The sequence below is a fragment of the Leuciscus leuciscus genome (genome assembly GCF_965113295.1).
Source record: "Leuciscus leuciscus genome assembly, chromosome: 9".
In the NCBI taxonomy this organism is placed as follows: domain Eukaryota; kingdom Metazoa; phylum Chordata; class Actinopteri; order Cypriniformes; family Leuciscidae; genus Leuciscus; species Leuciscus leuciscus.
The window spans coordinates 16,679,899-16,693,301 of NC_138733.1; the positions used below are offsets into that span (position 1 = coordinate 16,679,899).

General features: G+C 36.7%; 1 long non-coding RNA gene across 1 annotated transcript; it reads left to right on the plus strand.

The window, feature by feature from the left end:
• The first annotated feature begins 69 nt into the window (after positions 1 to 69).
• On the plus strand, positions 70 to 9,713 carry LOC309507016. The gene is made up of 6 exons (XR_014208992.1): positions 70 to 140; positions 8,244 to 8,360; positions 8,467 to 8,814; positions 8,966 to 9,061; positions 9,174 to 9,245; positions 9,372 to 9,713. It is a non-coding gene; the product is annotated as an uncharacterized lncRNA (long non-coding RNA).
• The last annotated feature ends 3,690 nt before the right edge of the window (positions 9,714 to 13,403 follow it).

Sequence of the window (13,403 nt, forward strand, 5' to 3'; positions counted from 1 at the left end):
GTGTATATTCCTGCGTATTTGACGCAATTTCAAAGAAGTTTAACATACATTAGTGTCAAGCTCAGAAACCACGCCTATGTTAACATGGGGCATTCGGTTTCATTGGATGAACAGACTTGTCAGTGGACTTCAGAAGACGTGTAAGAATCTTCTTCTCAAAATTAGTGTATCATATTTTCTGTAGTGTATTGTCCTGAGTTCTAATCACAAATAACAACAGATGTAGATTAAATTAAAGTAGCTATAGGCTACCTAAAAGAAACATAAATTGCAAAGTACATTTAAATTTTTTCAACAAGTTGCATTTATTGATCTGCATATATAGCCTAATTTTATAATGGATCTATTATTTTTATATGAAAACACTTATCAGCTTATTTTACTCTGCTGATTATGTTAAGATCTCTTTTCTGTACAGCTCTGACGCCTCCGTATCCTTTTCCCTTGACATAAAGCAGCTATGCTTATAGGGTCATGAAGTTAATTATCGAACTTGTAACATTTTCAACAGATTTATAAAAAAATGTTTTTTACTCTTCTTCTTTCAGAACAATTCTGTATGTAATACTGCATCTTCTTAGAATCATATAATTATTTAAATTAAGTGAATTTTATATAGTAATATTGTATTGTACATTGTATCGAGTTTTCCTGTAGCTCAAATAGTATAGTGTTGGCGCTCGCAAAGCCAAGGTCATGGGTTTGATTCCCAGGGAAAGCAAGAACTGATAAGAATGTAAATGTGTACCTTGAAATGCAATGTAAGTTGCTTTGGATAAAAGCGTCTGCCAAATGTGTAAATGTACATTATGCTCAGTAGGAGCATGAACTTGAATGTTGTGTGTCTAATGTCTTCTATTGGACATGTAGAGAACATTTTGTCTTTAGTGATTAAAGTCCTGTGAAAAACACTGAGTGGCAACCACAAATTGTATTACTGAAATAAGCAAAACACATGATATAGTGATAATGAATTATTACAAATACACACTGATATTATCTGTGGCTAATGTTCACATAGGCCTACATCACTAACCTCTTAATCATTTGTCACCTCACACAAATAGCATGACCCTCTAAAACAATAGGAAATGCTTTATTGTTTACTTTTTTGCCGACCTCTTTAACAAAATAAATATGAAACAATGGTCTATCAGTTTTATAAATAAAATGTAAGGGGTGTGGGGGTCTTTTTATGTAATATCAATTTTAATTATGCCAGTTCTCTTCATTTGACTGGTACCATGAATCTCATTAACATATTCTCTTTACTTGTTATTCATCACATCATGTGCTTTCATTATTGTCATCTGCTAACCGTTAGGAACAGATTAAAAGGTCTATAATAAATTGAGTGTCATTATTGTTACTGGTGTCATTGTTGTTAGGCCATATACTGCCACAGCAAATGGATGCAATTAAAGTTAGACAAATCAAAAACTTTGCAGGATAACCAATATCACGATCCCTGCTCAAGAAAGGAGCGCGATTTATATAAAGAAGAGAAGTGAATATTTCATAATGAAGGGTGATGGTGTGTTAAACCACCGTTCTTTTTAGGGTGTTTTTTGGTTACTGTTTAGATGTCTTTGGTTCCTGTTGCGTTCATATTTATGCCGGAACTGCTTCCAGAGTTTGTTTGGAAGCGGACAGAGACCCCATCTTTTCAGGGGTCTCTGTCTGCTTGTCAGGGTTTGGATGGCAGCGTTCACACTTATTTAAAGGAACCGCATGAAAAGAGCAATTGTACCAGAGTTTGTTTAAATCAAACCAAACCTGCCAAGTGTGAACACATCCTTAAAGCTGCAGTAGGGAGTTTTTAGAAAACGTTGACTTAGCCTGAAAATTTGAACAAGCACAACTTACAGGTCACTCCCCCTTGCTCTCTGCTGCGCTACAGCCCTCCCTCCACAGCTCCTCCCTCCACAGCTCCTCCCCCACAACGGAGCCTGCCGTGAACGTGCAGGCTAGTAAGCAGGGCCACCGATGACGGCGGATAAACAGTTATGGCACATTCACTGGTAGGGACGAAACATCAACAATATGCTTTACATTGACTATGGCCTGCCCATACTTTGACTACAAACTTAGTCCTCAAATCATTACGTATTTTGCAATACATGTAATGTAACTTTATAACGTTGCACTCTTTCTATAAGTTATAAATAGCTATAGTGCAGCAGATTAGTAAAAAAAAATTCACTTTGGTATGAAAGCATGAAATTTGGCACAGATACTCTCTAAGGGCCACTATTTTGGAAAAAGGCGTTGGCCACTCAAATTCAATATGGTGGCCATTTTTTCAAGATGGCCGCTATTTCTGTCAAATGCTCATTATGTCAATTGTTCAAATGGTGATGCAAGCATAAAATTAGGCAGAAATACTCTTCAAGGAACACTCTTTTGGAAAAAGGTATGTGCCACTCAAAAATTCAGGATGGCCACCATTTTCAAGATGGCCACCATTTTTTATTCACATTTGCAATTGCACAGTTCTGTGTAAGTGAAACCCAATCTAAAACATTTGCATCTTCCACGGCACTCTGATTTGCAGCCACACTTGGCTAGTTGTTCACAACTTTGGGCAACTGGTGCATTTGCTGTCCAGAAGATCCCCCATTGTTCACCAAGCTTTTTCCATCCCCACCCAGATAGCAATTACATTTGGCCCAGATCCGTTTTAAGCCCCTTGCCTCCGTTTCTATCTTAGAGACGTTTTCTGATTGTGAACCAGATCCGTGCCAGATAGAGGTTTCAGCTTAAACATTCTAACTGCCATCAGTTCAGTATTTATATCATAAAACAGATCTGGCCCAGATCACTTTTCCCATAGGTAACCGAAAGACATTAGCTGTGTCTGACACTGATTTGGTCCAGATCTGCAATATGAATCTGAGCCGATACTGTTTTCACATAGGCTACACTGGTGTGGCCCGAATCTGTGATACATATCTGAGCCGACTGCATTTAAAAAAGGGCTAAAAACTGCTCTGGCCCATATATGCAAAACGGATTTGAGCCAACACCGTTTTGACAGAGACTACCTGATGTGGACCACATCCGAAATACTTTTCTCAAACTGTGTGAAGAACTCCGTGGAATAAACTTTTTTAAAACAACATGGTTACCTGTCTGCATATTTTTTTTCTTCTATCTAGAGCATGAGATAAATGCATTGTCATTGAGCTGAGCAATATTATCAGTGTTTAAAAACTATACAGCAACATTTTGATGATGCTATAAGGTCCGTTACAGCACACACTGTAAAAAAAGTGTAATTTTACAGGTAATTGTCTGTATTTTTTTTTTTACAGATTTTTACCGTTTTGTCATTATTACAGCAAATATCTGTCAAATAAAAGGTATTTGCTGTAATTTAAAGGTCCACTGTTAAATTTGCAGGTAATTGCTTGTATTTTGGTTTTACATTTTTACAGTTTTACGTTTTTTAAAAGGAACTTGTCTGTATTTTTACAGAGTTATGTGTAATTTTACAGAAATTATTAGGTAATATTTTACAGATTTTTTTCTGTGAAATTAGAAAACAAAGTAAAGAAGGTATATAACTGCGGAAATCTGCATCTATTCAATATGTTTTCCTTACAGATTATTAAGCATGTGGGGGTTAAAGTGAGTTTTTTTAAGGTTAAATAATAGTATTTGTACATACAGTACCCTACATAGGCTACAGTAGGCCTGTATTGAATTATTTTTTATTTCAAATTTAATTTTATACTCATTTTGATCATTATTTCATTGTCTTATTCTCCCATAATTTCATGTATATTTTATGAATATTTTTCCAAATCTCCGTTGCTGCACATTCAGGGCTTTGTGTGTGTGAGTGCGCGCGCGCGCGATGACGCAGATTCAAATTCGCCGCCATTACTTTTCCGCTGTTTACTCCCGCCCACAACGGTTAACGCTAGCTGATCAGTCGAGTTTGGGCAAGCGGGAGATTTGAATTCAGTCTACTCTCGTGAAGTGGATTGTGAGATCAACAGTGGTTCAAAGCAATCGTATTCGTCAAGAGGCGAGCAACCGTGAGCAGGAGCTGTTGTCAGTCAGTCCGTTTGGATTCTTTGGAAATAACGCCCTTTTCAGTGAGCCTTGTTCGTCACAGCGGACATCATGCCAACCGATCACCGGCTGAGGTAAGAGTCTCATTATACTAAGTTACATGTGAACGATATTTTATATTACATTTGTGTTACGTTTACAGTTTTCAAGCTAACGGTAGCATTCTTAAATGATGTTCTGTCATAACTGGCGAGAGCTGGAGGGCAAAACACTGAAAATGTAGCATCATGCGTCTTTACATTTTCCATCTGTTTTAAGAAAGATCAGTTGAACCCACATCTCAAAAGACCTAAAACAAGCTTTCGTAGACTTGTTATACATATCAAAGTCCGTTTAATTGTGTATTAAATCTTTGTTAATAGGCGATAGTATCTGTCAGTAAATCAATCTCTTAAATGGCGGGACATTTTGAAACACTGCCTGGAAGCTGAAAACTCTTCTCTTAAAAAATAACCTCGGTTTTAATTATAGTAACCACGTTTTTGGCGGATTTTTATTACCATTTTTAATAACCACAGTTATACTACAAATACAAATAGGCCTACCATGTTTTTTTCTTTTTTTTTCTTTGTGGTTAAACCATAGTTAATTTTCATAAGGGTTAACATGGCTATCTCAAGACTGGTAAGAAAACGAATTCAGTAAATACTGTACTTGATGATGATACAGGAAAGCACATGAGACTAGAATATGAACACAACATGATAAATTGCATATTCTGGCTGCATCTGCTTGCCAACACGTAGCTATGCATACATGTGCATATATTAGGCTTATAAAATAAAAGTTGATAGAATGTTTGTGTTCTGATGAAGAAAGTAACGTATCTACATTTTGGATGGCCTGGGGTCATCATAGTAGCCTTTTTCATAGGATACTTTTGATCATTGGTTATGAAAATTGCATTGATCCAGATGAACAGACAGTTACACCCCTAACGTTAGGTGTCTCGTCTCAGCTCAGCTCAAAACTTCACTGTTAGCCTTTCCTGCTCAGCTTCCAGATCATAGTCAGGTTTTGCATTGTCTCAGTGGAACATATTCTTACATGTGTCAATGTAATACTGAGTTGTTCATTATTTTTATTTTTTTTATGATTTCAGGTCAAGTGGAAAGCAGAATGATCATGGCAAACAAGGTATGGGAAGAAGTAATTTAAAATATTGTAATGGCCGAGTCTTCTGATTCCATATGATTGCACTAAAAGTGGCAGAAAATGTAATTTGTTTTATACTATATTTTCCCATATGAATATTCATTTGATCCTTGTGAGGCCACTGGAGCTGCACAAGGTTTGGTTTTACTACAGTAAAACCACGATTGTGTTAGATTCCACCCATCTATTCAATTTTTTTTTTTTTTTGTAGCGTAACTAGGCTTTGTCATTTAGAAACATGACTTTTCCTACCACTTAATGACACATATCTCTACTTTTCATTCCAGCCAGAGGAACTGACGGTTGCTGCTCGCATCTCATCCTACCTGATGGACAGTTCTTGCTGGATGAATGACCTTCACCTTCAACTCAACCTTGCCAAGACAGAACTGCTTATGGTTTCAGCCAAACCATCCTTGCTGTGTGATCCTGCTGATTTGCCTTATACAACACCAGAAAGATCCGGCCCTTCCTATCGGAGCCACACAACTCCTTGTCTAAGCTCTTGTTCTATCCAGACTGGACTATTGTAATGCTCTCCTGGCAGCTCTTCCAGCATCAGTCAAACCTCTGCAACTGATCCAGATGCTGCAGCAAGACCTAAACTGACTGCTTCAGATCTATGTGTCTCCAGAAGCTTGTGTTCTGCAAGTGAACGGCGCCTTGTGGTGCCATCATCCCAAAGAGACACAAAACCACTTTCACTGACCTTTACCTGGACTGATCCTGCTGGTGGAATGACCGGCGCAACTCAACACATTTTCAAGAAACTGCTAAAGATCCATCTTTTCATAAACACTTGACCCAATAATAGGCTACTAAATCTTTGTTTTAATAAAAAAAATATATACAAAAAAATTGTGCACTGTGCTACACTAACTGGAACTTGTACCCTAAATTATACCCTAACTGACAAAAATGCCGAAAATAAGGCAAAAGGACAATCCAGTGGTGATTTAAGTGGAATCGTAACACATCCGGCACAGCTCCGGTAGGCGGAATCGTTTCACGCACCCGTTACGCATCTGTAACGGGATGATCAGGCGGTGCTGGATCGGCGCTGGCACATATCCGCAACAACCCCTAAAAACAGACCAGAAACGGCTTCGGCCCGATGTGCGTTTGGACTCAGGAACGTGTTCCGTTACAGCGTCCAGTGGCTATCTGGGCAGTCAGCAGGAATGCTTGACCCCATATGCAGCTTGCCTGGTATGCAGCACGTTTAGTGTGTTGAAGCAGAGCTGCTCTTGTTGGAGGAATGGCTTCATATGACCTCTGCTTTCGGGCAAACATGTCAAGTCTAGCCTCATCTACACTAAATAAGGTTTGCTAGTACATTATTTCAGCAACATGACAAGCCAGTGAATTAGCAGGTTTCAATTGTTGCTTTGCACAGTGCGTGACATTGTATCTGTATGTTATGCGGCTAGAGTTTTGACACTTGGGCTCCGACGAGGAATTCACTCTTTCTAATTCTTTCTTTTTCGCTTGTATATAGTCATCTGTCTTTTTCCATTTACCTGTCTTTGTTGTATGAGCAGGTGCCACTTGAGAAATTGGCCGTTTTGGTTGTTTGTCCGCCATTAGCACAGCTGCGGCACACCGGCAATCTTGATTTTGAACGATGAACGGTACGCGCTGTGCAAGAGACGGGTGTGATCAGTGCGTACACGAGCTTGATTGACACTGCTAAGACATTCCTCCTGGCTCTGATTCAGTTTCTGACCGGGCGGCGGTGTATTTCTGCAAATGGCAATAGGACCACTGGGAGGAGCCAGAGGAGCTTGCTTTATTTATTTATTTTAATATTGTTTTTACAGATTATCTGTCTCATATTCTACGGTCAGGACATAATGACAGTTTTAACAAATATGTAAAAAAAATTTTTTTACAAGAGTTACCTACTGCAGCTTTATACATATTACTATAAAGTATGAATATGCCATACTTTAGGGGTAGAAAAGGTACAAAGTTGTCTCTCTTTAAGGTACTGCCCCAGCGATAAGTAGTTGAACCCCTAAAGGTACCTTTTTGTTTCTGCAAAGATGCATTTTAAAATGACTCATTATTTTGTACATGCGCAGTTTCTGGGACCCCAAGACAAGGAAGTTAATCTCAAGTTTACTTAGAGGAAATTCTGTGGTTAGCCATTTTCAGGGCTGTCACATGCTTTGTGTGGGCCTGAAAAAAAAACAATGCACTTATAAAGTCAACTTATAGTTTTAACTGGGGTGGTGGAGGGGTGTTTGACTATTGTGACTATCCAAACCACAATGGATAAGAGAAATGTGCTTGTCTTAATCATTTAAGATTTTTTTTTTTTATTAACTTATTATAATATGAGGAGAAACTAAAAGGATAGTTCACCTAAAAATGAAAATTCTGTAATTTACTGACCCACATGTCGTTCCAAACATGTATGCCTTTCTTTCTGCTGCCCGAGCACAAAATGTATTTTTAAGAACTATCGCTGCCGATATCAAGACACATTTCTACCATTAACTTTCATTGTAAGGACAAAAACACTAAGAGATTTCTCAAAATATCGTCTTTGTGTTCCGAAAGACACAGTCATACATGTTTGGAAGCATGATGGTGAGTAAATGAGAATTTTTTTGGGGTGAACTATCCATTTAAATACTGCATGTTCTCAGTAAACAGAAAATCATTTGCAGAAATGTGCAGACATTAAATATGCTGTATATGGAAATACAGGGCTACAATTGCTTAGCAATTAATGTAATTATAGACAAAGGCAGCTCTATATTATGGAGCCATGTAAATGAAATGGAAAATTACCGTAATCAATAATTGTGTGCTGTACTCACTTGTTTTACAACCAGAAAAAAATTGTTATAGCACTAATAACAAGTTATAGTTATTTTATACTATATATAAAATATAAGTTATTTTAAGGTATAAAGAGCAGTGCTGAGAAATGTGTGTGTGTGTGTGTGTGTGCGCACACTTTTACCGGAAACATCAAGTGACTAATAGACTTTTAACAGGTTCTTTGAAGGAGGCTTCCATTAGTGCTTGGTGATTTCCAAAGACATCTTGCTTGACAAATATGGCACACATTTTACAGCTTTGGATATGTTTTACTGCTCTGGTGTCTTCAAACGGTAAGTTATAGATAAAACTATTTTTTTCAATCTCCATATCTATAGCTTTACCTTTGAGAGATGAAAAGTTGGATCAGTCACAGTTTGATGCTCTTCCACTGTTCAGGTCTGGACCGCTGGAACACAGGATGGACAGAGGTCACCATCAGCGCCTCTCTGAAGTCTGAAGTCTTTCTCCCATGTCACTTTAATATAAGCCTTGACAATGAAACAGACACTGTGAAATGGAGCCACAATTCCAATGGAGCTACTCTTCTAAGGATCATGAGTAATGGCATTGTCTACTTTGATAGAACAGAAGGACGAGTGAGTGTTTTTCCCCTTCTGTTCAAAGAAGGAAACTTCTCCATCCTCATCCACGATCTGAAGCCTTCAGACGTCGGCCCGTACTTTTGTGAGCGGAGCAGTGAACGCTGGAGAGTGGAAATCATAGAATCAGAGCCTCCAGTTGAGAGTAAGTTCAGTCCCTGCATGGGAAAGTCTTTCTAATTAAATTTAGAGGAGGAATCACAAAATGGTGTGATAATTTATTAAAGATAAATATTATAATTATGATATGGATCATTTTACATTTATATAACATAACATTTCTATTTGTGGCACAGAAACTGTGGAGTTGAACTCTTATCATAACTCCTGGTTATTCTTTTTTGCTGGAGCTGGACTTTTCACTCTTCTTTTTATTGTATTCAATCTCACTGGTGAGCATTATACTTTTCATTAATTATCCAAAGTAAAAATTCAATGAACCAGTATTTACTTAGAGAATTGATGAACTGACTCCAATTTATTTGTTTGTAAAACAATATTCAGGCTTAAATAACCGTTGTATGAAATGTATGAGATCATCCAAATCTTGCTCTATTAATGAAGAACACGATGAAGGTAAGTTCAGTAAAAATTATTTGAATCATTTTGAGATCTTTGTTTGTTTTTCTGAAGAATGCTGAACTCAAATATGTTATAGCAAGTTATAATGTTTTTTTTTTTTTTTTTTTTTTTTTATATCAGCATTCAGAACTCCAGATCCAAAGGACTCTACCATAACAACAGTAATATATAATGTATGTTCGGAAAACTTATAAGGCAGAGAATAACAAGATTGTTTCAGTCAAGCAGGCATAACACTGCAAAAGAAGAAATGCTGACAACAGTGGGAAATAAAACAGGATTGCTATTATAGATCATCAAACATGTCATCTGTTTTGAAATGTTTTTCTATTGATTTCTACTTTTAAAAAAGGTTGATAAGAAACTGAATAAATTTGTCAACCACATATGTGACCCTGGATCATAAAACCAGTCATAAGTCGCACTGGTATATTTGTGGCAACAATACATTGTATGGGGCAAAATTTTATATATATACTGTGTGTATATATATATATATATATATAATTGATGTGCAAATGAACTTTTCCTTGTGTGCAGTGCACAATTCATTTAAATGCAAACAAACAAGAACACTGTTCGGTGTATGATATTTAGGCTACTGTATGTAAAATATCAACTTCTCTATATTTTAGGAATCTTTGTCTACAATTTCTGAAAAAGGTTGTTTATTCTTAGGTTATTTTGAATTCGAGAGTGGAGGGAAGCTGTGGGGAAAAAAATGGTAGGTGAGGTGTTAGGTTTATGTTTTGTTGCCTTTTTGTTCCCAAGTGTTTGTTTTTTGTGTTTATAGTTTAGTCTTGATTAAAGTTACGAAAGATTCCCTTAGTTACTAATTACCTTCACCTATTGTCCTTTCACCCTCATTATTCCTAGTGTATTTAAACCCTTATTGTTTCCTCTGTTCATTGTGGTGTGTCATCTGAGTTTTAAGTTGTTGCTAGTTCTTTTGAGTATTCTTGTTGGGGATCATTGGATTAAAGACTGTTTTTGTCATATTTTCTTGAGTCGTGCGCTTCACTTCAGCATGACAATAAGCTACATTTTAATATAAGCAGGGCTGGAAATGGCTGAGATTCACTAGTTGATGTTGTGGAAATTATTTATTGGTGAGACTGTAATGAACCAAATCATTCACAAAATGCCTTTATTCTCGCAAGAATGGTCGTTCACTTACAAGCTGCCTTATATACATCACTCACCCCTTACCCTGCTGTCTTCCTGTTATCTTGAATGAATTGAAGAACTATACCATATAAGGACTTTTTTATTTTATTTTATTTTCTTGGCCCGTAGAGAGAATCTACCTTTCTAATCTTCTTCTTTCACAAGAAGGACCGTTTCTAAAAAAAAAAAAAAAAAATAGCAGGAAGTTGAGTAAGTAACACCTTCTAAGACAAAGACTTATTTAGCTCGTCTGAGCTGACATTTGGACACATTACACAGTAATTTTCCACTAAGCTATTGTCTGTTGTCATGCAAGCACATACTTTATATGAAATAAAATTATTTTCCATCACATTGGGAAGATTTAAATATTAAACATATTTCATGTTTCCTCCAAACATTTATTTTCTTGATCAAGATTGACATGAAAGATCAACGAACAACATTTATGAATTGTGTTACACACACTCTTCATTAAATCTCTGCTTGTAAATAATTATCTGTGTAATTTTGGCCAAATTAAAGTTACATGGGAATCTGCATATGTGGTGCATGCAGAATTTAACAGGTCAAACAATACTTTTAAAAGATTTGTCCTCAGGATAAAGAAAACTAAAAAGCTAAAAATCTTTAAAAACTAAATTTTAAACATTTATAATAATATATCTAGATTCTAGAATATATATTATTGGTATATAATAATAATAATAATATAATATATATATATATATATATATATATACATATATATATATATATATATATATATATATATATATATATATATATATATATTACACATTTATTATAATATATCTAGAATATATACTTTTCATAAAAAATGGTTTAAAGAGTTGAAATGTGATGCTTATTTTATAAAACATTTTGTTTTGACAATGTTACCATAGACATGGAGTTACTTAAACACGTAGTTCTATTAAGATAACAATTCTCTAAAATAATTTCGACTGATGATTCTACTTTTTAAAGAATTTAAAGAGTATTAATGAGTTGATCTCCACCTTCTCACAACCTGAGATTATAATAGCCTACTGAAATTGAGAATCACGATTCTGAACAGACAACAAAAAAAAAAAAAAAAAAAAAAAGAGTAATTTCCTAGAGGTTCTGACAAAATGTTAATTGCTGCAAAAGTAATTGCTGTAATTTAAATGATTTATTTATTTATTTATTTATTTATTTAAATCTGTTTAAATTAATGATACAATTAATCAATCATAAATAATTCACTTGTTTCATTACTGGATGAATCAGCGTTTTTGAATCTCGATGAACTATTCAATGTCAAATACATTTTTAAACCGTCACCTGTCGACATTCTGGGCTGCATTTCCCAAAAGAATCGTATGCCTAATAAGAAGTTCATAAAAAAACGATCGTACGACTGATCTTAATATTACGGTCTGTTCCCCAAAAGCATCGTAACTTAAGTAGCACTTGAAAATCATCGTAGATCTACAAGTGCTTTGGAGTAATCGTAAATCCCCAAGTTATGAGGTCACCTGCAGGTCAACCAGCAGATTACACCTTTAACTTTATTCAAGTGCAATGTGATTATAAGGTTTTGATTGTACTTTATTGTACACTGTATTACTCGTTTTTTGTTTAAAATGAATATATATATATATATATATATATATACACACACACACTGTATATATATATATATATATATATATATATATATATATATATATGAAATAATTAACCTCTTAAGGCCCAAGCTGTTTTTTTACATGCATTTTTTATTTCTCTTTGCTATTTGGGCTTATTGGAACCTAATTAGAATAAAAACTAAGTATCATCTTTTGATATGATGTACTTTCAGAGAAAAATTATGTCCACATACGTGGACTCATGGTCCGAATTTCCATAAAACAAAATAAAGTCACCTTTGTGTAATAGAATGAAAAACTCTTTATTTCTGCCTTGAACACAGCAATTTTTTCAAACTACAGGAACAACAGAACATCATCTGAGTGTGAGTGTGTGTGTGTGTGTGTGTGTGTGTGTGTGTGTGTGTGTGTCCTCCTCTCCTCGGCCTCACGCTTCCTCTGAGCCTCCGCAAACTACAGGAACAACAGAACATCATCTGAGTGTGTGTGAATGTGTGAGTGAGTGTGTGTGTGTGTGTGAGAGAGTGAGTGAGTGAGTGAGTGAGTGAGTGTGTGTGTGTGTGTGTGTGTGTGTGTGTGTGTGTGTGTGTCCTCCTCCTCTCCTCGGCCTCACGCTTCCTCTGAGCCTCCGCAAACTACAGGAACAACAGAACATCATCTGAGTGTGTGTGAATGTGTGTGTGAGTGAGTGTGTGTGAGTGTGTGTGTGTGTGTGTGTGTGTGTGAGAGAGAGAGAGAGTGAGTGTGTGTGTGTGTGTGTGTCCTCCTCCTCTCCTCAGCCTCACGCTTCCTCTGAGCCTCCGCAAACTACAGGAACAACAGAACATCATCTGAGTGTGTGTGAGTGAGTGTGTGTGAGTGTGTGTGTGTGTGTGTGTGTGTGTGTGTGTGTGTGTGTGTGTGTGTGTGTGTGTGTGTGTGTGTGTGTGTGTGAGAGAGAGTGAGTGAGTGAGTGAGTGAGTGTGTGAGAGAGTGAGTGTCCTCCTCCTCTCCTCGGCCTCACGCTTCCTCTGAGCCTCCGTACACTACAGGAACAACAGAACATCATCTGAGTGTGTGTGTGTGTGTGTGTGTGTGTGTGTGTGTGTGTGTGTGTGTGTGTGTGTGTGTGTGTGTGTGTGTGTGTGTGTGTGTGTGTGTGTGTGTGAGAGAGTGAGTGAGTGTGTGTGTGAGAGAGTGAGTGTCCTCCTCCTCTCCTCGGCCTCATGCTTCCTCTGAGCCTCTGCAAACTACAGGAACAACAGAACATCGTGTGAGTGTGTGTGAGTGAGTGTGTGTGTGTGAGAGAGAGTGAGTGAGTGTGTGTGTGAGAGAGTGAGTGTCCTCCTCTCCTCGGCCTCACGCTTCC